Consider the following 22,093-nt stretch of genomic DNA (forward strand, 5'->3'; position numbering starts at 1 on the left):
GATCTTATAATCTAAGAAAGACGATGCAAAGACAGGGGGCCCTGGTCCTCTCCCTTGAAACCGTAAAGGCGTTCAATAGGGTGAACTGGTCATTCATGGAAGGAGTGCTGGAAGAGATAGGAATGGGAGAGCGGTGAATCGGATGGATCAGGGCCTTATATCATACCCCAAGGGCAAGAGTCACGGTTAATGGGAACATGTCTAGGACGATGGGGCTCCACAGAGGGACCAGATGGGTGCCCCCTGTCCCCACTGCTGTAGGCCCTGGTGATGGAGCCATGAGTAATAAGCCAGAGAGAGTCCAGACCTAGCCGGAGTTCACATAGGTGGAAAAGAGTACAAGGCAAGCCTCTTTGCAGATGATGCGATTCTCTACCTCACTAACCCGCAGTCATTTGTGCCAGCCCTCCTAAAGGGGCTGAAGGAATACGGGGAACTGTCGGGGTTCTGGGACAACCTCTTTAAATCGGTGGCATTCCTAATGGGAAACTGGGAACATAGTTATCAACTGGGTAGGTAAATGGGGATTTCGAACGCAGCAGGAGGGCTTTCGCTACCTAGGGATAGAAATTAAGAGGGAGCCCGAGAACTTATTTGGGAAAAACTGTTCCCCCACGTGGAATAAGATAAAAGAGGGTAAGAAAGTTAAACAGGGATTTCCGCCAAGTTACAAAGATTACACCAAAGTGATTTGGTATGGTATTTTGAGATTTAATACAGGACAGCCTGACGCGTGTTTCGAGCAAAAGCTCTTCCTCTGAGGCTGTACATACATAATTAAACAAAGTTAAGTTGAGAATTACAGTGTAGTTATACGGAATATTCACGTAATGCCAGTCCAAACCATAAGAACCATCATAGAGGACGGTTTTAAAACCCAATATATAAGCAAATGCATATAAAAATGGAAGAAATAAAGCATTTTGACATGACACAAAATTATAAACCACATTATAAAAGCAAAAAACGAATAAGCCATTACCATATCCGATGTAGGGTCGGCATAGTCCCCAAATCAGGAAAAATAATTAGTAGAAAACAGTAAACCTGATTAGAAATTGTTGCGGTAGGTAAACAACCATGGGTAAGTCTAAATAGTGTCTGATACGCCTGTGATAAATAGTAATAATAATCAAGTCGGCATATTTACCCAGAGTTCCTTGTCCAATTAGGATGAGCTGTACATTAAGTAATCATAAAATAGTATTACATGAAAGGTAAGTACCGCACCATTTAAAGAACAGCTAAGAATTGTGACAATAGTATTGGGCAATCCGCGCTTACCAATCCCTTGAAGTAAGGACGATTCCAATTATAAACCCGATTTCTAAATCAAAAAACAATTAAGGTGTTGCTATAAGTATATGCATAAATTGAGCTTGTATGGCATATTTTCAAAAAAGAACAATTAATTCTCTAAAAAGTTGAAAGTTAGGAGAAAAATTATTACCTGATATCCAATTGCAACTGCAAATTTGAATAACTGCGCCAATACCGGGGATTACAACGTTAATTACCAGTAATTGGATAGAACCCAGTGGATGAAGTCCATCACAATTGTCCAAGCCAACGTGGCAGTTAATAACACAAGATAATGAAAGAGAAACACAGGGAAAGCCTAATTAGGTAAATTAACAATTGCCCATTGTAGCGAACAAAGCCTGTGCATAGGGAGCGTGTCGAAGTGTCTAACACCTTACTCACCAGCCTTCCGGCAGACGAATGATTAAAGGGAGAGCGCGGGAGCGTTATCCCATGTTAATTTAAAACATGCTGAAACGCGGACCGTACGAGACGAAAGTCTCTTGACGGCCGCCATCTTGCATGAGTGAGAAATGCTCAGCCTGCAAGAGGCGAAAAAACCAAAGACTAAACGTTTGTGCATGTCAAGAGGAGATCCTCAAAGTAAAAATATTTGTAATTCTCACGGGTACCCCAATAGTTAGCGCAGTGTAAAAAAAAAAAAACCTGATTGACAGAAAAAGAAGGAATGACAAGAAAGAGAAAAAGGCTGCAATTGACACAATTGTAAGTTTAAATGGGTAATTAATTAGGTAGCCCAATTCGATAATGAGCCAAATAAAAACCAGGGTTGTGTATCTACACACAACAAAAACAGTACCGCAAATAACTGCATAATAACATGTGCTCCCCGTAGATCACAGGAGAGCGACGTGCATGCATCCCCAAAAACCAACATAGCAATTCAAATTGCAAGGGTAATTGTACAAATGTATACAAGAATAGTGCGTATGCGTCACAATATGACAGATTGACACATTCACAAACAATGCTACATTTAAGACTTACATTTTTCATGTATTGACAGTACAGTGCAGTAATTAACAGAGGTAGTAATACAATTCCAACCTTGAGTGTACAAAGTACATGTGTATAAACGACAGTCAGGTTAGCATTGAAAACCACATCTAAGCTTCCATATTACGGGTGCTGACAATACAATGGTGCACATGAGTATTAATGCAAAGCATATATATATATATATATATATATATATATATATATATATATATATATATATAGCTCTATCCCTAATACAAACTTATAAAAATACATGAAATTCATGATCCGAATTTAAACCACGACTCGCCAATCTGTTTGGAAATAAGTCTTGCCTCTAGTTGCCTGAGCTCCATGTTACCTCCTCGCTTAGATGAGCAGATTTGAGCTAAGCCAATAAAGCGCATTTCCTTAATATTGTCAAGTTGATGACACTTCTGCCAGTACACCGCTAATGGATATTTGGATTCTTGTTTGTGAAGTGTGGCGAAATGTTCTCGAATGCGGATCTTGAGGGGCCTAATAGTACTGCCTATATAAAATAGGCCACAAATACAGATAATACAATATACTACAAATTTAGTATTGCAATTAATGAATGCCTTAATTACATGTTTTCCCGTTATACCAAAATCCAAAGAGTCTGACTCGAATGTATGTAGACACATGTTGCAACTTCCACATTTGTGAAATCGGTTGCCCCGACCCTGGGCTAGCCATGTCTCACCACAGGGTGATTGGGACATGAAGGATGGATAGAGAATGTTTTTCAGAGTGGGTGCTCTACTGAAAGTTATAGAAGAATTGGGTTCAAGCCAATTGGCCAAATCATGATCAAGGTGTAGTAAATGCCAGTGACGTTTGAGGGTGGCATAGACACTGTCACTATTCCTGTTGTACCGTGTGATGAGTCTAATTTTATTATGATGCTTGTTAGCAGAGATTGGTCTAGTCTTAGGTTTAAGCAGATCTGCTCTTTTCATACTAGACACTTATAATGATGCCTTGTATCCATGTGTTGCAAATTGTCCATGAATGAAAGCTTTTTCGGCAACAAATTCAGCTTCAAGCGAACAGTTCCTTTTCGCTCTTATATACTCGCCTGTCGGTATATTATTGATCAGCGAATTTTTGTAGGAACTGGATGAGTGTAATACCACGTTAACAGAGGTAGGTTTACGGTAAGTTTTTGTTACAAAGCCATTTTCAGACACAGATGTTTAAATCAAGAAAATCAATAGAGTACATGCTAGATTGATATGTAAATTGTAGTCCCCAATTATTTGCGTTAAGAAAGGTAACAAATTTGCGTAAACAACATTCAGTGCCAGTCCAAAGCATAATTACGTCATCAATATATCATTTTTACACTGCGCTAACTATTGGGGTACCCGTGAGAATTACTAATATTTTTACTTTGAGGATCTCCTCTTGATATACACAAACGTTTAGTCTTTGGTTTTTTCACCTCTTGCAGGCTGAGCATTTCTCACTCATGCAAGATGGCGGCCGTCAAGAGACTTTTACGTCTCGTACGGTCCGCGTTTCAGCATGTTTTAAATTAACATGGGATAACGCTCCCGCGCTCTCCCTTTAATCATTCGTCTGCCGGAAGGCTGGTGAGTAAGGTGTTAGACACTTCGACACGCTCCCTATGCACAGGCTTTGTTCGCTACAATGGGCAATTGTTAATTTACCTAATTAGGCTTTCCCTGTGTTTCTCTTTCATTATCTCGTGTTAACTGCCACGTTGGCTTGGACAATTGTGATGGACTTCATCCACCGGGTTTTATCTAATTACTGGTAATTAACGTTGTAATCCCCGGTATTGGCGCAGTTATTCAAATTTGCAGTTGCAATTGCATTTGGCTATCGGGTAATAATTTTTCTCCTAACTTTAAACTTTTTAGAGAATTAATTGTTCTTTTTTGACAATATGCCACACAAGCTCAATTTATGCATATACTTATAGCAACACCTTAATTGTTTTTTGATTTAGAAATCGGGATTATAATTAGAATTGTCCTTACTTCAAGGAATTGGTAAGCGCGGATTGCCCAATACTATTGTCACAATTATTAGCTGTTCTTTAAATGGTGCGGTACTTAATTTTCATCTTATACTATTTTATGATTACTTAATGTACAGCTCATCCTAATTGGACAAGGAACTCTGGGTAAATATGCCGACTTGATTATAAATACTATTTATCACAGGCGTATCAGACACTATTTAGACTTACCCATGGTTGTTTACCTACCGCAACAATTTCTAATCATGTTTACTACTAATTCTTTTTCCTGATTTGGGTACTATGCCGACCCTACATCGGATATGGTAATGGCTTATTCGTTTTTTGCTTTTACAATGTTTAAAATTTTGTCATGTCAAAATGCTTTATTCCTTCAAATTATATATGCATTTGCTTATATATTGGGTTTTAAAACCGTCCTCTATGATGGGTCTTATGGTTTGGACTGGTATTACGTGAATATTCCGTATAACTACACTGTAATTCTCAACTTAACTTTGTTCCTCAGAGGAAGAGCTTTCGCTCGAAACACGTGTCCGGCTGTCCTGTATTAAATCTCAAAATACCATACCAAATCACTTTGGTGTAATCTTTGTAACTTGGCGCAATTCACTGTTTAACTTTCTTACCTAATTGTCTCTGTGGGTAACCAGGTCAAGGTACCCGCAACTCAACAGTTGAACACTGCCTGTTACAACCTTGATACTTTTGGCATTAGAGCTGGGTCCTTTTGTGGCCTTTTTGACCATTTCACTTGTTAAAATAAAAGAGGACCTGCAGCGTTGGGGTAGGGTTCACCTATCCAGGATGGCATGGCTGAACTGTATCAAGATGACGGTCCTCCACAGGCTGCTGTTCCTCTTCCAAATGCTCCCCACGACGGTGCCGGGCCACTTCCTGGCCACAGTACAGAAGGCCCTCTTAACGTTTCTCTGGGCAGCAGCGAAACCCCAGGTAGCGCACAAGCTGCTCTTGATGGCAAAAGATGACGGAGTGGGATTACAGGACATGGGAGAATACAACACAGCTGCCCATCTGCGGATTATGGTTGACCACCTAGACCCCAGCACAAAGAAGCAGTGTGCCCATATGGACAATGCCATCCTACGGCCAGTAATGCTGGGTGAGTAGATGTGAGTTCCAGTGAAATCCCTAGGCTAGTATTGACACATCCCATCTTAGAAATGTTCTGGTCAATCTGGCGCCAAGGAAGTGCCACCCGATGGTTGTCATCTTGGCCCTCTCCCCTTAGCTGTATCTGGGCACCACCTATACCAAATCGCATCACAGACCCTCCGAGGTTCCAACGGTGGTACGAGGGGGGTGGGGGCTCTCCAGGGTGGAACAGTTGTGGGGGAGGGAGAATTTGTCATTAACCATACTGGAGGGTTGGCTGGAAATGAAGGGACTCTCGCCCTTCAAGTATTTACAGTTAAAGGGTATCCTGACAAAACCTACATGGGGAGATAATCTATCATGAGAACTTGCCCCCTTCGAAAAAGTACTGTTACAAGAAACCAATACCAAAGGAAGGATACCCAAGATGTACAGGGAACTGAGGAGGGGCAAACGCATGTATTCATTGCCAGCACAGGGAAAATGGGAGGAAGACCTGGGTATTGACCTACCCGACCAGCTGTGGGGCAGAATGTGCAGAGGAGTCAAAAAGGAGTGGACTCAGCTTTTTTGTCACTCCATGGTGGAGTCCGCTTTAAGAAGCCACACAATCCTACTCCTCCTCCATGAAACTTGGCTGACTTCAAGTCCAGTACTTGACGGTTTGCTGTACAGGTTAATTTGTTGACCGCTGTGAATTCGAGAAGTCTGTTGGTTCTTAATCTTTACTGGCATCAAGGGGTCTGCAATATTGAACATTTCTTAACGACGCCAGTACAAAACAATTACTTTCAGGAAGAAGACTTTCCAGCAGCAACCTGTATGTGGAGAGGAGTTTTTACACCAAGACAATGAAGACAATCTATTCCCCCTTTGAGAACTAGGCCCCAAAAACGGGTCTTTCTCCAGCATGGGGTCTGGCATGGATTCACATGCTCATGAATATTCCCCGTCGTCAGGCTGGGAATCCTCGGTTAAGAAAAAATCAGTATCAGTATCAGTTTCGTTTCTGATCTGTCTTTCGTAGTAGTAACCAATCACTGAATTCTGCGTCATACTGACCACAGCCAATGACTGCCCTCTACCTAAGCCCCGCCTCTGGCAGCCATCTTCAGATTTTTACCGCACGTTCAAGTGTTGGGATCCTCATGCTATTGCTCGCGAGCGTTAGTGCTATTTTTCACGTTTTTTTTCTCAGAAATATTTCTCTTTTTTTCGGTCAAAAGAGCCTCAAGCTCCACCGTTTCTTCATCCGATCAACGGGGATCCGTGTCGGATTCGTCTACGCCCCTCAAGTGTGAAGATTTCATCGAGCCACGCTTTGGAGGACTCCAGAAGTTTCTCAGGCCCATCTCGGACATGGCCCAGGAGAAGGTAAGCTCGACGCCCGGAAAGCTGTTCAGGGTCTGCCCTGGATGCCAGCTTCAGAATGTCTTTAAGGAGGACGAACACTCCCTTTGCCTTTACTGCCTACATGAGGACAAGACGCACGTGGAGAAGGACTGTGCGTTTTGCGGCAATATGTCGGAGCGGACCATGAAGGACCGCCATCAACGTCTCGCCAACTGGCTGGAAGGAAAGAGCCCGTCAGGCGAGAAGAAGTCCGAGCGGTCTTCTAAGACCTTTGAGAGCGCCCCGGCGACGGGGGTCCAACAGAAGGCCAAGCACTGCGAGTCCGCTGGCACCGGGAGCGCGGAACGGTCGGGCTCTACGGGCGCCAGGCAGGGCGCATCCTCCCCGGCGCCATCAACCACGAGCCAACGCTCTGGCTCGGGTAAGAGGAAGGCCGAGCACCCGGCGAAGCTCCTGGAGAGACCCCGGTCGAGCTCGAAGGCCCCATCAGAGGGGGAGCGAGGCGGTGACCCTCCCCCCAAGGAGAAGGCGGTGAGTGCACCTAAGATGGTGAAAGCCTTAATCCACCCGGCCAAGGCCTCTATCGAGACAGTTGCGGCGGCCCTGGCTCAGCCTGTGGAGGCTACACCAGTGGTGGCGACCTCGGGGCCCAGAGTCTCCCTGCCACCGCGGAGGGAGTCCTCTTTCATGCCCATCGACAGGACCCCCGTGAAACCTCTGACGGAGAAGAAAAAGGGGGGGGCAGGAGGTCGTCGTGATTCGGCCTCAACCTCTGAGGAAGAGCTGATCGAAGTCTTAAGCCACGGCGTTGGCGTGGAAGAAGACCAGCCCATCGGGAGGGACCCCGACGTAGGAGACGACGAGAATGTTGAGGGTGCCGACGGGGCTCCTGACCGCCCGTCGGACTCCCCTCAACCAGTGCCGCAAGACAACTCGGCGGCCATTTTGTTGGCTATACAGTCCTTATGCTCGGAGATAAGGACGAGACTGCCGTGACCACCAACGGAGGAACCGCTCCGGACGGGGGACCCGCAGCCAGGCCCTTCTGGGAGCTCTCCCCCTAAGAGAAGAAGGATTCATCCTCCACCTCCTTTTCAGCCATCACGCCCTGTTCAGCCCGCCTCCCCGTCCACGACACGTGGGGATGATACGGGGACTGACACGGCCGCGACGGTTACAGACGACGAGGTTTACGACGAGGATCTCCCGTCGTCACCTCCCACCCGGGCTTCCCCGCCCGACGAGATTGGATCGTTTCACTCCATGATTGCCAGGGCATCCGAGCTTTTCCAGCTCTGCCCGGAAGAGAAGAAGGAAGGTTTCCTTGATCAACGGCGCGAGGCCAAGAGGAAGACGGTCCTCGCTGTACCCCCACTGGACTATATTTGGGATGAGGGCCTCGCCCTCCTCAAGAACCCATCCACGACGCCGGCTAGAAGGGATCGGTACGAGAAGAAGTACCGGATCCCGGACGCGGCCCCCTTGTGCCTTCGGACACAGCCGACCCCGGACACGGTTGTCTCCGCGGCGGCCAGGAAGAAAGTGGGGGGGGCTCGGCCTCTACGTCGACCTCCCCGCCGGACGGCGAGGGAAAGAAATTAGACACGATGGGACGCAGAGACATCTTGTCGGCAGCGACGACGAATAAGGCGGCCAACGCCTTGGCTATCGTAGCCCGCTACGACAGGGAGTTGTGCTACAAACTGGCCCCCCTGCTGGACTTCCTACCAGACAAGAGGGCGGAAGCCCTAGAGATCTTGCAGGAAGGAGAGGTGCCCGCGCGTCCCCCCTGTGGCCAGGAAAGAACATCACGTCCCTCAACTTCTCTTGGAGGTAAAGGCGATGCTCAAGAAGGGCGTCATCGAGCTCGTCCCAAAGAGGCTTCGGGGCTCCGGAGTTTAATCAAGATACTTCCTCGTGAAGAAGAAGACGGGAGGATGGCGTCCCATCCTGGACCTACGACGACTGAACAAATTCATCAAGGCACAGAAGTTCCGGATGGTCGCCCTCCAACACGTCCTGGGTCAACTGGAGGAGGGCGATTTCCTGTCGTCGTTGGATTTGGAGGATGCCTACTTCCATATTCCCATCCTAAAGGGACACTGAAAGTTTCTCAGGTTCGTGGTCACAGGGCGTCACTACCAGTTCAGAGCCCTTCCCTTCGGATTGAGGACAGCACCCAGGGTGTTCACCAAGTGCCTCGCACCGGTGGCGGCACAGCTGCGCCGAGAGGGGATCCATGTCTACCCCTACCTGGACGACTGGCTCATCCGAGCAAAGACGAAGGAGCTTGCTGTGGAGCACACGGCAAGGACCGTCCAACTACTCACGGACCTGGGATTCTCCATAAACTACGCCAAGTCCCACCTGGTGCCCGCGCAAGACGCACTGTTTCTGGGAGCGAAGCTCGACCGTGTCGCTTCTGGCCTCTCCGTCGGAGGAAAGGACGAGGGCCATCTTGGGCAAGGTGCAGCGGATGCTGGTTGCGGACGCGGCCAGGGTGAGGTCCATCAAGTCCCTCCTCGGAATGATGTCTTCTTGCATTTATCTCATCCGCCTGTGCAGGCTCCGGATGCGCCCGTTGCAGGAGTTCCTGGACGCGCGCTGGATCCAGACGGGCAGCTTCGAGGAGAGGATCACACTCGACGAGAGTTTCCGACGAGCGATCCGGTGGTGGGGCACCCGCGCGCATCTGACGGCGGGCATGGACTTCCAGACCCCCGGCCACCAGGAGACAGTGACCACGGATGCCTCCCTGGAAGGGTGGGGAGCGCACACCGAAAATCTGCACGCGAGAGGCCTTTGGCTTCCGACGGAGAAGTCCCTTCATATCAACGTCCTGGAGCTCCGTGCAGTGTTTTGGGCCCTCAGGTCCTTTCTTCCGTCCCTCAAGGGCAAGGTGGTGAGGATCTTCACCGAAAACACCACCACCATGTTCTACATCAGGAAGCAGGGCGGAACCAGGTCCCCAGCCCTGTCCAAGGAGGCGCAGGATCTGTGGCATTGGGCCGTCGCCCAAGGGATGTTTCTGGTGCCGTTTCATCTGGCAGGGATAAAAAAACACCATCGCCGACTCGCTCAGCAGAGAGCTGCGCTCGTGCCACGAGTGGGAACTACGACAGGATCTAGTGGACCGCCTCTTCCGACGGTGGGGCACACCCCAGATCGATCTCTTCGCGACGGCGACGAACTCCAAGTGCCGGAGGTTCGCCAGCAGGTTTCCCCAGCCGAGGAGCATGGGCGATGCTTTCTCGTTCCCCTGGGAGGGCCTGTTTCTATACGCGTTCCCTCCATTGCCATTGCTGATCCGGCTCATCAACCAGCTCAAGCGGTCACGGTGCAGGATGATCCTCGTCGCACCTGCGTGGCCGAGGCAGATATGGTTCCCGGACCTTCTGGACTTGTCAGCATCCCCGTCAATCAAGCTGCCAGTGGACGCGGATCTTCTCTCCAGGGAAGGAGGCGCCATCCTCCATCACGACCCGAAGTCGCTGAACTTGCAGGCCTGGCTCCTGCAGCGTTAGAGTTTGGAGGATACGACATACCGGCCGACTGCAGAGAGGTTCTTGCAAAGGCCAGGGCGTCCTCAACTCTTAAATGCTATGGACACAAATGGAAGAGGTTCTCTGTCTGGTGCCACGCACAGAAGATTAACCCTCTACGGATTACGGCTCCCCAGGTACTGCCGTACCTTCTGGCGCTGGCCACGGCTGGACTGGCGCACGCGTCCATCAAGATTCATCTTGCTGCGATCTCCCGATACACCAGAACCACGGGGCGGACGTCTTTGTGGTCTCATCGTCTGGTGAAAGAATTCATGAAGGGACTGTTCAGATCGTTCCCGCCGGTGAAGGCTCCGGCCCCGGCGTGGGAGCTCAACGTGGTGCTGACCAAGCTCATGGGACCTCCGTTCGAGCCTCTGCACTCGGCTCCGTTGAAGTTCTTGTCGTGGAAAACAGCGTTTCTTGTGGCCATCACCTCCGCACGAAGAGTGGGAGAGATCCAGGCCCTTTCCTGCAAGCCCTCGTACTTGACTTTTCACGACACGAGGGTAGTGCTCAGGACGCACCCCTCCTTCATGCCCAAGGTGCCGTCGGAATTCCACCTCAACGAACCCTTGGTGTTGCCTGTTTTCTTCCCGTTGCCTTCATCGCCGGCCGAAAGGAATTTGCACTCGCAGCATGTGGCTAGAGCGCTGAAGTTTTACGTGGACCGCACGAAGTGTTTTCGGAAGACGTCACAACTTTTTGTGAACTTTGGACCTGTCAATCAGGGGAAGGCTCTCTCAAAGGCCTCCATTTCCAGATGGCTCTCCGGCTGTATCATGTACTGTCATCGGTTGGCAAACCGACCGCTGCCTGGCCGTCCGAGAGCCCATTCCACCAGACCGATCACAGCTACCACGGCGTTCCTATCTGGTGTGCCCTTGCTGGACATCTGCAGGGCTGCTACGTGGAGGTCGACTCACACCTTCACGAAATTCTACTGCATCGATCGGGATTCCAGGGAGGAGTCCAGGGTCGGCCAAGCAGTGCTGCGCAATCTGTTCGCCTAAGGTGAGCCTGGTGAGGAGGTAAGAATTGCTTAATGTTGAGTTTGATGTAATGCTTAATGTTGAGCCTTTGCCACCTCCCGTGGTTGTGCATGTGTGTACTGCTATGTATTCTTTATTCATGAGCATGTGAATCCATGCCAGACCCCATGCTGGAGAAGGAACAAGTTACTTACCTGTAACTGTTCTCCAGCATGGGTCTGGCATGGATTCACATGCGAACCCTCCCGCCTACCCCTCTGCGGCTCTTCACTTGGTCATACTGCCGCTTCACGTGCTACCAAATCTAAAGATGGCTGCCAGAGGCGGGGCTTAGGTAGAGGGCAGTCATTGGCTGTGGTCAGTATGACACAGAGATCAGTGATTGGTTACTACTACGAAAGACAGATCAGAAACGAAACTGATACTGATTTTTTCTTTACCGAGGATTCCCAGCCTGATGACGGGGAATATTCATGAGCATGTGAATCCATGCCAGACCCATGCTGGAGAACAACAGTTACAAGTAAGTAACTTGTTCCTTAGGAACTCTTCCATCCTGGACCAAAACTGAGAACCAAGATCAGTGGTACCTTTTTTAAGTACACTATACACCGAATAACTCTTGATGGAAAGGCCCTCTTTTTGTTGAATACCAGGGTGTCATGATCTCTGCTTCCAAAAGATCAGGGTTTTCCCAACTCCCTTGGAAGCAGATCCATAACCCAGGTTCCGAGTGCCAACCAGTCCCAATTGGGACCTTTTGGACCCAGTCCTGGCGCCAGTGGCACCAGGCTCATAAATATGCCCATTCCCAGCGCTGGAAGCGCTGGGCTCATAATGCTCGGGTGGACTTACCTGCAGCAGACCATGCTGCTTACTTGCCTGCCAGTTGAGCCTCTGATCCTCTTCTGTTTGGAACTACTTTTCCTGTTGGGTGGGGCAGGAGCCACTCCCTAGGTTCAGAAAACGAACTCTTCTGGAAAGCAGGAACTCTTTTCTTACCTAGGCGTGGCTGTGGAAGGAGACATCTAAGCACTACAGGAGGCTATTTAAACCACACCCGATGGATGAATCTTGCTTTGCGTTATTCTGCATCCTCTGCAGCAGAACGCTCATCGGGTCTTCTGCATCTGATCCTGGGCCTAAGGAAAAAGGCTTACCATCCTGAATCCAGTCTTCAGCAACACCTATAAAGACAAGAAAGAACAGGTTAGCATTACGGTCTTCAGTGACAGCGCTTCACTTACCTGGTCCATCGGGTGTCACCAACGCCTCGCGCTGCATTCCGGCATCTGAAAGACAAAAGCTTACCAGCTCTTCGCACGCTCCGGAGGCCTTCGGCGCTGCATCCCGCATCTGAAAGACAAAACAAGGTGCGTTTAAAGACATTGGAGAACTTTAATACTCACGTGCCATTACTCCTTTCCACATCTAACCCAGTGGGTATTCCGGCACCCTGCAGCCGCTCCGAACTTGTACCTGCAAAATAAAAAGACAGTTAGAGCGCATCGTGAAGCAGGCAACAAGCGCTTACTTACGTGCTTCCAGGCGCTTCCATTCATCACACGGGCTCCATCTTCAACTCACTTCAGCCCGTCATCCGCCATCGCCGGAACCCTGCAAAAACAAGAGACATCATTACGAAAGACTTTTAAAGACATTAGAATTACTCGAAACTTACCGTTTGTGCAGTAAACGACGGACAGCAGTCCTCTGAAGTCAAGAGGCCTGGTCCCCTTATCCAGTGAAGAAACTGGTTACAGCACCCTGCCCTGAGGAAGATGGAGAGCACGGCGCTCACTTACCTAAGGTGAGAGCGTTAACCTTTGGGGTTCTACAGGAGAAGAGAAAGGGAAGAAGAGAGAGACATTCAATAACCCAGTTCATTAATCCCATATTTTCTATCTGCAGACATCTTACCCTTCGAGCCAGACATACAGTGCACAGAGGTCCAGCCCAAAGAGCCAGCCGTGTGTTACACATCACCTTTGAAGATACGGTATACGCCCAGTCAAGACCGGCGCCTCTACGGGAATCAGGTGAGCGTTACAGTGTCACTACTTGGCTCCTTAATGACAGTAGAAGGGATAGAAGAAAACCCATTCAGCTGATCGACCAGTCATAGCGGATCACTGGAATAACACCACCACCCCCCTCCCTGTCCCACCACTAAGCCTGCTATTAAGTCCAGTAACAGTTACATTATTTGAGGCACTTGACACATTTGACACATCAGAGTAAAGTTTAGCTAATGAGGAGGAGCTTGAAACAGGGTCTGTTTGAATGGACGATGTGGCAAGCCGTTTTCTTGGAGTTTCGACTTGAGGTGACTGTGATGCTATTACTACCAGTACCTCTAGTGAGGCGTCAGCCTCCGTTCCACAAACACCTGGCTTCAAAACAGCGACACTGCGACCAGGCAAGACCCACTCTGCAGAATCCCCTCAGTCTTGTGAATTAAGGACCATAAAAACCACTTGGAGGATGTGCGGTTTGCCTTTTTTAGATTTCTTATTCTTGTTTTTTTGTTTCTGTACAACAGAACCCATTTTAGCTTTCCTAGAATTGGCCATTTTGGCCTTACCTACTTGTTCACAGCTGCCTCCTGTGCCTCGGAAGGAACAATTTTCAAACAATTCAATACAGCCTGTGTGGACGCCGATGGACATATGACCTGTTGGACGGCCAGGGTACCAAGTGAAGACACCCCATTATGTGTACACGATCATCCTGGTTATTGGGTATCCAGGCCGACCCCGATTTCATGCCACGTGGAAACATAAGATGTGGCAGAGGAGTCAAAGTCCGGACTGGCAGCATCCATGAAAATCGGAGGGTTGTGTAAATGAAAATCATCCAACTCTGCCTTCATGGCCTCTTGAGTGTCAGAAATACTTAACAATCCTGCATCAGTTACCGGCAGATGCTGATCATGTTCTCGCATAGGACCCAAGACATGCGATACAGGGTCCAGATTGATGTCTTTCTGAAATTGGAGGTCATTGTGACCACTTGTTTACTCCAAGGGGACTGCTTTGTTCAGCAAAGGCATTCTAACCACACCACCCACCTGCTCTGCCGGTGAGGGTGGAATGGGCAGCTCAGCTGTCAACTTGATGGCCTCTGAGGCCTCGAGACATTTTAGCAGAGTTAGCCAACTCCTGAGCTCATACATAGACAGCAGGACGTAAAACTCGCAACTCGCCCTGCACAGCGGCAAAAACTCGCTATCCTGAGCGCAAACAGCAGTGCTAACAGCACTCGGCACACTCTGCGAGCGCTCTGTGCTGGCCTGCAGGTTTCAACAAATGAAGATGTAGCAAGATTAAACGTCCGAACAGCAACGTAATCCATTGAACAAAGTTCTTGCAATGAGCAACAAAGGTTCCCAGCAGTGCTAACAGCCCTCAGCAGGCACTCGTTTTCAGTAGTTTGCAGGGGTTCAAAATGTTATGAATGTTTTGTTCACCATCATGGAGAGGACATACCAGTATGGCTCTTCATGACAGTTTCTCACTCCTTCTCAATTCCCCTGCTCCCATTGTATTTCCCCACATTTACCTTTCACACAGACAATCCTTCGCTCAGTCGCTTCTGACAGTGGACTGTGCAGTCCCATACTATTTCTGGGGTTTGCAGGGGTGACTGACAATTCTAACCACAATTCCTGGGTTGCCTGAATACATATTGGGGCCATCACACAACCATTCCTATACTAATTCTACTGCTGCCTTCACTGGAAAATGCTCGTTAACATGGTTATTTTCCCCTTCCATTTTCTAGATCATTCGGTTCTCATCCATTAAAAATCAGAACACCTGCACCCCCACGTTAACAATGATTCTCCTGCTAACTCAACCATCTCGTATCTACCCAATTTGTGTGATACATTTGTCCCTACTCTCTCGTCCATAGCCACCTCACCTTTGCCCTTTTCTAGTCCCTCCTCACACTATCGTCTGGCTATACCTGGTGGGGGCACAATACGCCATTTTCTTCTGAGAAGTTATCGCACTGGAAGATCACTACAGTGGTAATTGGCGCAGTCAAAAGAATTGTTATTACATCTGTTTATTTATGGTGTTGTCCATCCAATGTGTGCTTTGATGTCCAACAAGTCGGTGGCACTGACGGGTTCAAAGTTCTTTTAGCTATGTCTGTCTGGATTTTAGTCTGCTGAGTTGCTATCGATATGGGAATGAGCTGGCGCCTCAGCTTCTATGTGTTCGATTGTTGTATGCCTGAGAGAAGAAGAACCTTACACAGCAGGGAGACCGTAGAAGTTAATTACTCTGAGGCTCCTATATACATTTTGGGTAATGTGCGTAGAAAGCTGAAAACATAAGTAGAATATGAAAACCTAAGCAGAATATGTATGTATATGGGGCTTAGTCACAGTTTTCACAAGCCTCTCTGGGCAAGTTTCAAACTGTGTAAGTAGTTCACCACTACCTTCACATTACTATCTCTAGGATACCCTTTGGCCCTGATTAAGCGTTTTTCTTTCTATGTGCTTCTAATTACCCGAATGTTCAATAGTATGAAAACAAACCATACTCTATAGCAAACAATGCCTCAACCTCTGAATGAACACCACAGGACAACCCTGGCTCGTGTCTGTGATTGATTTATTGATTGATGGATTTGTAACGCGCGCACAACAAACCAAATTGGATACCGGCGCAGATGGAAGGACAAATATCACTGTGAAGGTGCCAACAACCTTAATATACCAGTAGTAACCTACGATTGTTAACAGATTTATTTAAATAAGGGAGTTTTTGACTTTTTTTCGAAATAATGCCTGGGATTCTGCTTTCTTTAGTTCCAGTGGAAGACTGTTCCACAGTCTGGGTCCAAACACTGAAAATCTGCAATAAAAAGACATATCATTCGTGGGATGGTCAGCAAATGATTGTCCTCTGATCTTAGAGACTGTGTTGGTTGGTATTGCATTAATTTCTCCTTCCAATATTCAGTTGCTATCTTATTCAGGCATTTGAATATAAGACATCCAATTTTAAATGTAATACGTTCCTCTACTGCTAACCAGTTAATGGGCCGGCGTAGGCCAGATATTGGGGTGGATTTTGTTACGCCAAACGCTAAGCAGACCGCTGCGTTCTGTACTTTTTTGTAGCCGATACATTTGTTTGGTGGGAGCCCCAGCTAGTAAGCCGTTACAATAGTCCAGCTTTGATTTCACTGAGGCTCCTGCCACTGTGGCGCGGTCCCTCTCAGGGACATAAGGAAGCACCTGTTGCAACAGCTGCAGATTGAAAAAGGCTGCCTGCACTTTGGCCGAGAACCGTCCATCGCACCCCATATCACTTTGCCAAATACACCCCATGTTTTTCACGTTAGATATTTCAGTTCTGAGCCCCGAAATAAAGGTGGTGAGGGGCTACCATTTGTCTTTAGTAGGTGTTTTGGTCCAAATAATATCACCGGAGTCTGTCTTGGATTAAGTTGTAACCAATTAGAGGCCATCCATGCTCCGACTTCTTCCAGGCACCTGCCAACCCTGATGAGTCATCTACAACATCCAGCCTGATAAACAAGTATCATCAGACTAGGACTGAAAGCTGATCTTATGATTTCTCAGAATATCAATCAGTGGGCGGAGATACAAATTGAATAGGAGCTGTTATAGTGCGTACCCCTGTAGGACCCCACAGCTTTGTGGGAGAGTTTCCGACAGCCCCACCAACTGTACCTGTTGTGTTTGCCCATTCAAATACAATGCAAACCATTTAAGGGCACTTGCAGAAACATTTCCTTTAGTATTTAGACATTCCAAAAGAACATTGTGGTCCAGAGTATAGTATTGAAGGCCGCGGATAGGTTGAGCATTACGAGTAGTAACAGTTGCAATTATATTTCAGTACCAAATTTAGGCCGAAACCCTGATTGCAGAGGGTCTAGAAGGCATTCTTGTTTGACATAGTCTTGGAACTGCATATTGGCCATTTTTCAAGGCTTTTTCCAGGGGATCCCTGCAATAGCACGATAGTTCAGCAGAATATCTGGGTCCATATGTGGCTTTTTCAACAGAGGGGAAATTGCAGAGTTTCAATTTCACTGGGATGATGCACGGATTGAGGCATTTTTAAAATGGGTCACAAAGGGAGTTGGATCTAAGGCCAGCCACTGTGCCGCAGAAGCGGGAAAAGGGAAAAGTGTGTCATTTGTGGGTTTAAGAGGTGTTAGCAGAGTACAAATAGTCTCTTCTGACACTGATTTAAAGCAGAATAATGGGGTATTGGGGTTACTGCCTCCCTTCTGCAGAGTCCGCAAGTCTGAGATTTGGGGTATCCATCCCCTCTGAATCTCTTTGTAGTTTAATATTTTCCTGGCTGGTTTTAAACTTATCCAGGAAAAGGTTGTTTGAAAACATTAGCTTGATCAGCTGAAGGTTGCTTTCCACGAGCTGTCCCATTTGGGCATACGAAGTTAAATATGACTCTAAAAGGTTCTGGTGTGTGATTGGCTGCTACAGCAATCTTTCCTGCCAGAAAATCAGACTTTGCTCTGAAAATTGCTATTTTGTATCTTAAGGCTGCATTTGTCTTGTCTGCATATTCAGGTAATTTAGAAAAGCGCCTTCTTCTCTCTTATCCTTTATACGTGTTTTTTTAGATCTAGTAGCTGACTGGTATACCATACTTTAGGGACTTTCTTTGGAGCTTTTGCTCTTAGCGGGGCATAATTGGTACAAAGGTTGTTAATTCTTACAACCCCAAGTTTAAAAAAGCTTCACACTCAAAAGGAGGATCACGACAGGCCAATTCATCGCTTAGCTACTTACCGGGTATTTTCTTTCAAGTTACGTGTTGGGGACCATATAATTGGTCATTGATGACTGATCTTTATAGCTATTCAGATTCAATGAGAAGAGCCTGAGGTAATGATATGTCCAAGAGATAGGTACTGGATTTCTCATTGGCAGTCCTTTTCCTCTAGCCAGAACGACATCTAGACAGTGGCCAAGTTTATGTGAGGCTGACGTTGTTAACGGTACTAGTTGTGATGATTCATCATTCCCCAAAGATGTTCAGAGTTGGGCCTAGTTTGGTCCTCCAACCAAATCTTTAGGTCCCCCATGCATAAAATATCTTTATATTTGCTCCCTATGTTTATCAGAAACTGGTGCATTCCTTCCAAAAATATTTTAGCAGGCCCTGAGGCCTATATTCAAGCAGTATTTTTAAGGAGTTTTTTGGTGAAATTGAAAGAACCACATGACCAATCTCAGCAGTGTCATTCCACTGTATAGAGTCAAAATCTGAGATTTTTAACCGAGAGCTATAAATGACTGCAATACCTCCTCCGGTCTTTATGAGGCGATAAATATTCTGAACTAGATGCCCCTCTGGCAGAAGGTTTTGTAACATTGCATGTGAAGTGTCCCTGAACCAGGTATCTGTCAGAAAGAGTGTCCCGTTTGTAATGCTCAATAAGAGTATTTAATTCAGTTGCATGAACTACTGCTGACTTAGGGTTCAGAAGTGCAGCACAAAGGGTAAAACCTTCATAAAGATCTCCATCTATCATCGTGGGTTCCTTTTTTTTTTTTTTTTTTAATTTAAAAAAAAAAAAAGTTTTCCTCCCTCTCTCTCAATTCCCAGTCTACGAATCCTATTCAACACATGAACGGACGGTGTCCCCATTCCTCAAGTAATGTAAAAGACTCCCATCATAATACATCTTGGGAGTCTTACTCCCCACTAACAAACACATCCTATAGCGGGGGGAGAATATTAACAGTGATCAGCGGCATACCTTTAAAAAATGGACTGCGTACCAGGCCGCAAACCGGCCTAAACAGGCTTCGCATCAGCTCTTCGCTGTCTGCGTGCCAACTTTGTTCAGAGAATTGGGTTAAATATAAGCATTGACACTTTAACAGACAACATTGACACCTTTTGGTCTGCATTTTTTCTCCATAAAACCGAGCCTATTTTGCATTTGCATTGACGCGTCTGGAAGTAAGACGTCTCAGGGAGTGACATCGGTCTTTAATAGCGAGTGCATCACAGGAATTTACATTACACGAATTTAATGAGACCACTTTGTGCTTATGAATGGTCATTTTTTATTTTAATTGGAGCAACGCTATTGTCTAGTAAAACTATGAATTGGGCTTTTTTCAGAAAGCTTAACACTAGAAACGGACTCACTTCAGACTCAAAAATGGGCAAATAAGGCACATTAAGAGAACATGATTTGCCCAAGTTCACACACGTTTAGTTAAATGAAGCTGGGTTTGTGTCCAGTCTGCAGTTTAGGACCTTGACTGAGGAAATACCTTTTAAGCGATGATCGTTAAATATATATATATCTAGCAAAAAGTGTAAACGGACATTACACTCATCAATTGTTGAAAATCAATGATACTGTAGGTCGCTGTTCTGATTCGCTTATCGCTTGATGTGCTTTGCACCCTGAGTAAACTGCATTGAGAATGGGTACGTTTGGCTGGCTGACATGCCAGCCTACAACATAGCAAGATAGACCAAATTCAGGGCAATTATTTTAGAAGACCCGACCAACAATCTTGGAGCACTCAAATCTACCTCCAACAAAGACCACCCCTCCTCCCCCCCCCTCCTGTATTGTGAAGGTCATCACAGGTTTGATTCTTTCCCTGCTGAAGAAACCCACACACTTGACCCGGTTGACCAGGCCCACTTATGCCCCATCATGCGTCTATGCTTCCTTGGCAAAGTAATTGAGAATACTGTCTCCATCCAGTTGTGCAAAAGGATCACCCTGCACAATCTCCTGCAGGATTACCAATCCAGTTTCCTGCCATGATGCAGCACCCACTGTCACCATTGAAGTTATCAATGATGCTGTGCACATCTTGGACAAAGGAGAATCTTACTTACTCATCCCACTTGACTATTCTGCTGCCTTCAACAATGCTGGTCATAAATACCTCCTCAACATCCTTGCCAAGCGGTGTGCCTCCTAACACTCCAACAGAGTGTAACTTGTCCAGATGGGCGCCAACAGATCACAGAATCCACAAGGCTTCACTCTGTTTGCTGCTAACTTCAACCTCTAAATCGAACTCCTTGGGGAACTTCTCACCAACACTGACATCCGGATACGCCAATATGCAGATGTCAATCGGCTTTACCAAAAGATCAGTTGCATCAATGACCTCCATGGACTCAACCACTGTCTGTCCATCTAAACCTAGATGACCAGCACCTACCTGAAGCTCAACCCATAAAGACTGTACTTATTCATCTAGGACACCCCACCAAGCACACCCATGTCCAGAATGTGTTGATTGACATGAAGCATGATAGAGCCACGCCGCAAATCTTACCCAGTGGAAAGATGGCTCAACTTTACCTTAGACTGTGACCTCATTTAAAACCAACATCACCAAGGAGACCCAGCACCATATTATCAGCTTGTACTCCTCCACAAAGCCAAGTCGTTTCGGTCTGCCCAGAGTTGTTGCCAAGCCCTGGTCATCTCCCACCTGGACGCAATGCCCTATCTCAGGAATCCTTGATGATCACCCTGGAGCACCCTGAAAGCCGTCCAGCATACTGCAGCACACTTCATCAGATGGCTAGGAAAACTAGACTATCTCACCCCAATCCTCGAGTAGCTGCATTGGCAACCCCTTCACCCCGGCATCAAGTTCAAGACAGCCTGCGAAACAGTCACAACCGAAACGCCACCCTACCTGACCAAGAAACTCACCAATTCTGGAAGTCGGCGCGCAACCAGAAGCAACATCACCCGGCTGGAATCAAAGACCATCAAGGGGAAAAAATGTAAACTGTCTTTTTCCTGCAACTCGCACTGCCCCTGGAACAACTTACGAATGCAGATAAGAGTGACTTCCTCCATCCTAAACTTAAGGCAAGACCTGAAGTTCCTACTCTTCAAAGAACATCTTGCCAATTGCTGATCGTTCAACTCAACCCTAAAGAGCTACCATTTCAAATGTGTAGAGCTCTGTCAAGGCATTTACGAGACCATAATGGCTGGGCTGGGGAAGTGGTTTTTGGGACTCTGCCTCCTGATCTGGGTTCTGGTGGTAGGGGGGGCTGCAAGGCCCCAGATTACAAAGCATGTCGTGGCCTTGAAAGATCAAGTCCGTTATGTGTAATCTTATTGAAAATATAGTGTTAACCCATTAAGCCAACTCCCCATCTCATATTAAAGAATTACAATTGTAAACTGTGTCGGTCAGTCGATCCTCTCATTTACCCATCTATCCCTCTATCTTCACACTCGTGTTCATCCAGCCCCCATGCTAGTTGTAGTGCGTCTACAGTTCATGCAACCATCCCTCTATCTCCCTTCTCATCCGTCTTCACATTATATTGTCCTTACACTTTCTTTCATCTATGCATCCATTCTTACTCCATCTTCTATCCCATTAGCCTCCACACGTGTCCATTCAGTCTTAACAGATGTGTATATTCATACCAACACTGTCATTTCCCCATCCATCCTACCATTCCCATGTATTCATTGCTTATGCACATTATTTCCCTTGTTTGCTTGCCCTTCCCATACGTTTCCCTATCTGAAGGTGGCTTTATCGAATGCCTTTTTTTTAAAGTTGTTCCGTGTCGTAAAAAGTTGGACTATCCATGATAAGGTAAAAACATCAAATTGTTCTATTTTGCTGCTAACAATAGAAATGGTGCGCCATCTCTTCATACTTAGTGGAGTGGGATTGCTCCATATGTGAATATTTGTTCTCATTTTTATCCCACTGA

At 46.9% G+C, this 22,093-nt stretch overlaps 1 protein-coding gene across 5 annotated transcripts in view; it reads left to right on the forward strand.

Annotated features, from left to right (window-relative positions):
* The window catches only part of YES1 (YES proto-oncogene 1, Src family tyrosine kinase), a 1,102,642-nt gene that overhangs the window by 249,020 nt on the left and 831,529 nt on the right, over positions 1–22,093 (forward strand). The gene's annotated exons all lie outside the window — the stretch shown is intronic.

The sequence above is a fragment of the Ambystoma mexicanum genome, chromosome 5q, assembly GCF_040938575.1.
Source record: "Ambystoma mexicanum isolate Mex_15411 chromosome 5q, UKY_AmexF1_1, whole genome shotgun sequence".
Lineage (NCBI taxonomy): Eukaryota > Metazoa > Chordata > Amphibia > Caudata > Ambystomatidae > Ambystoma > Ambystoma mexicanum.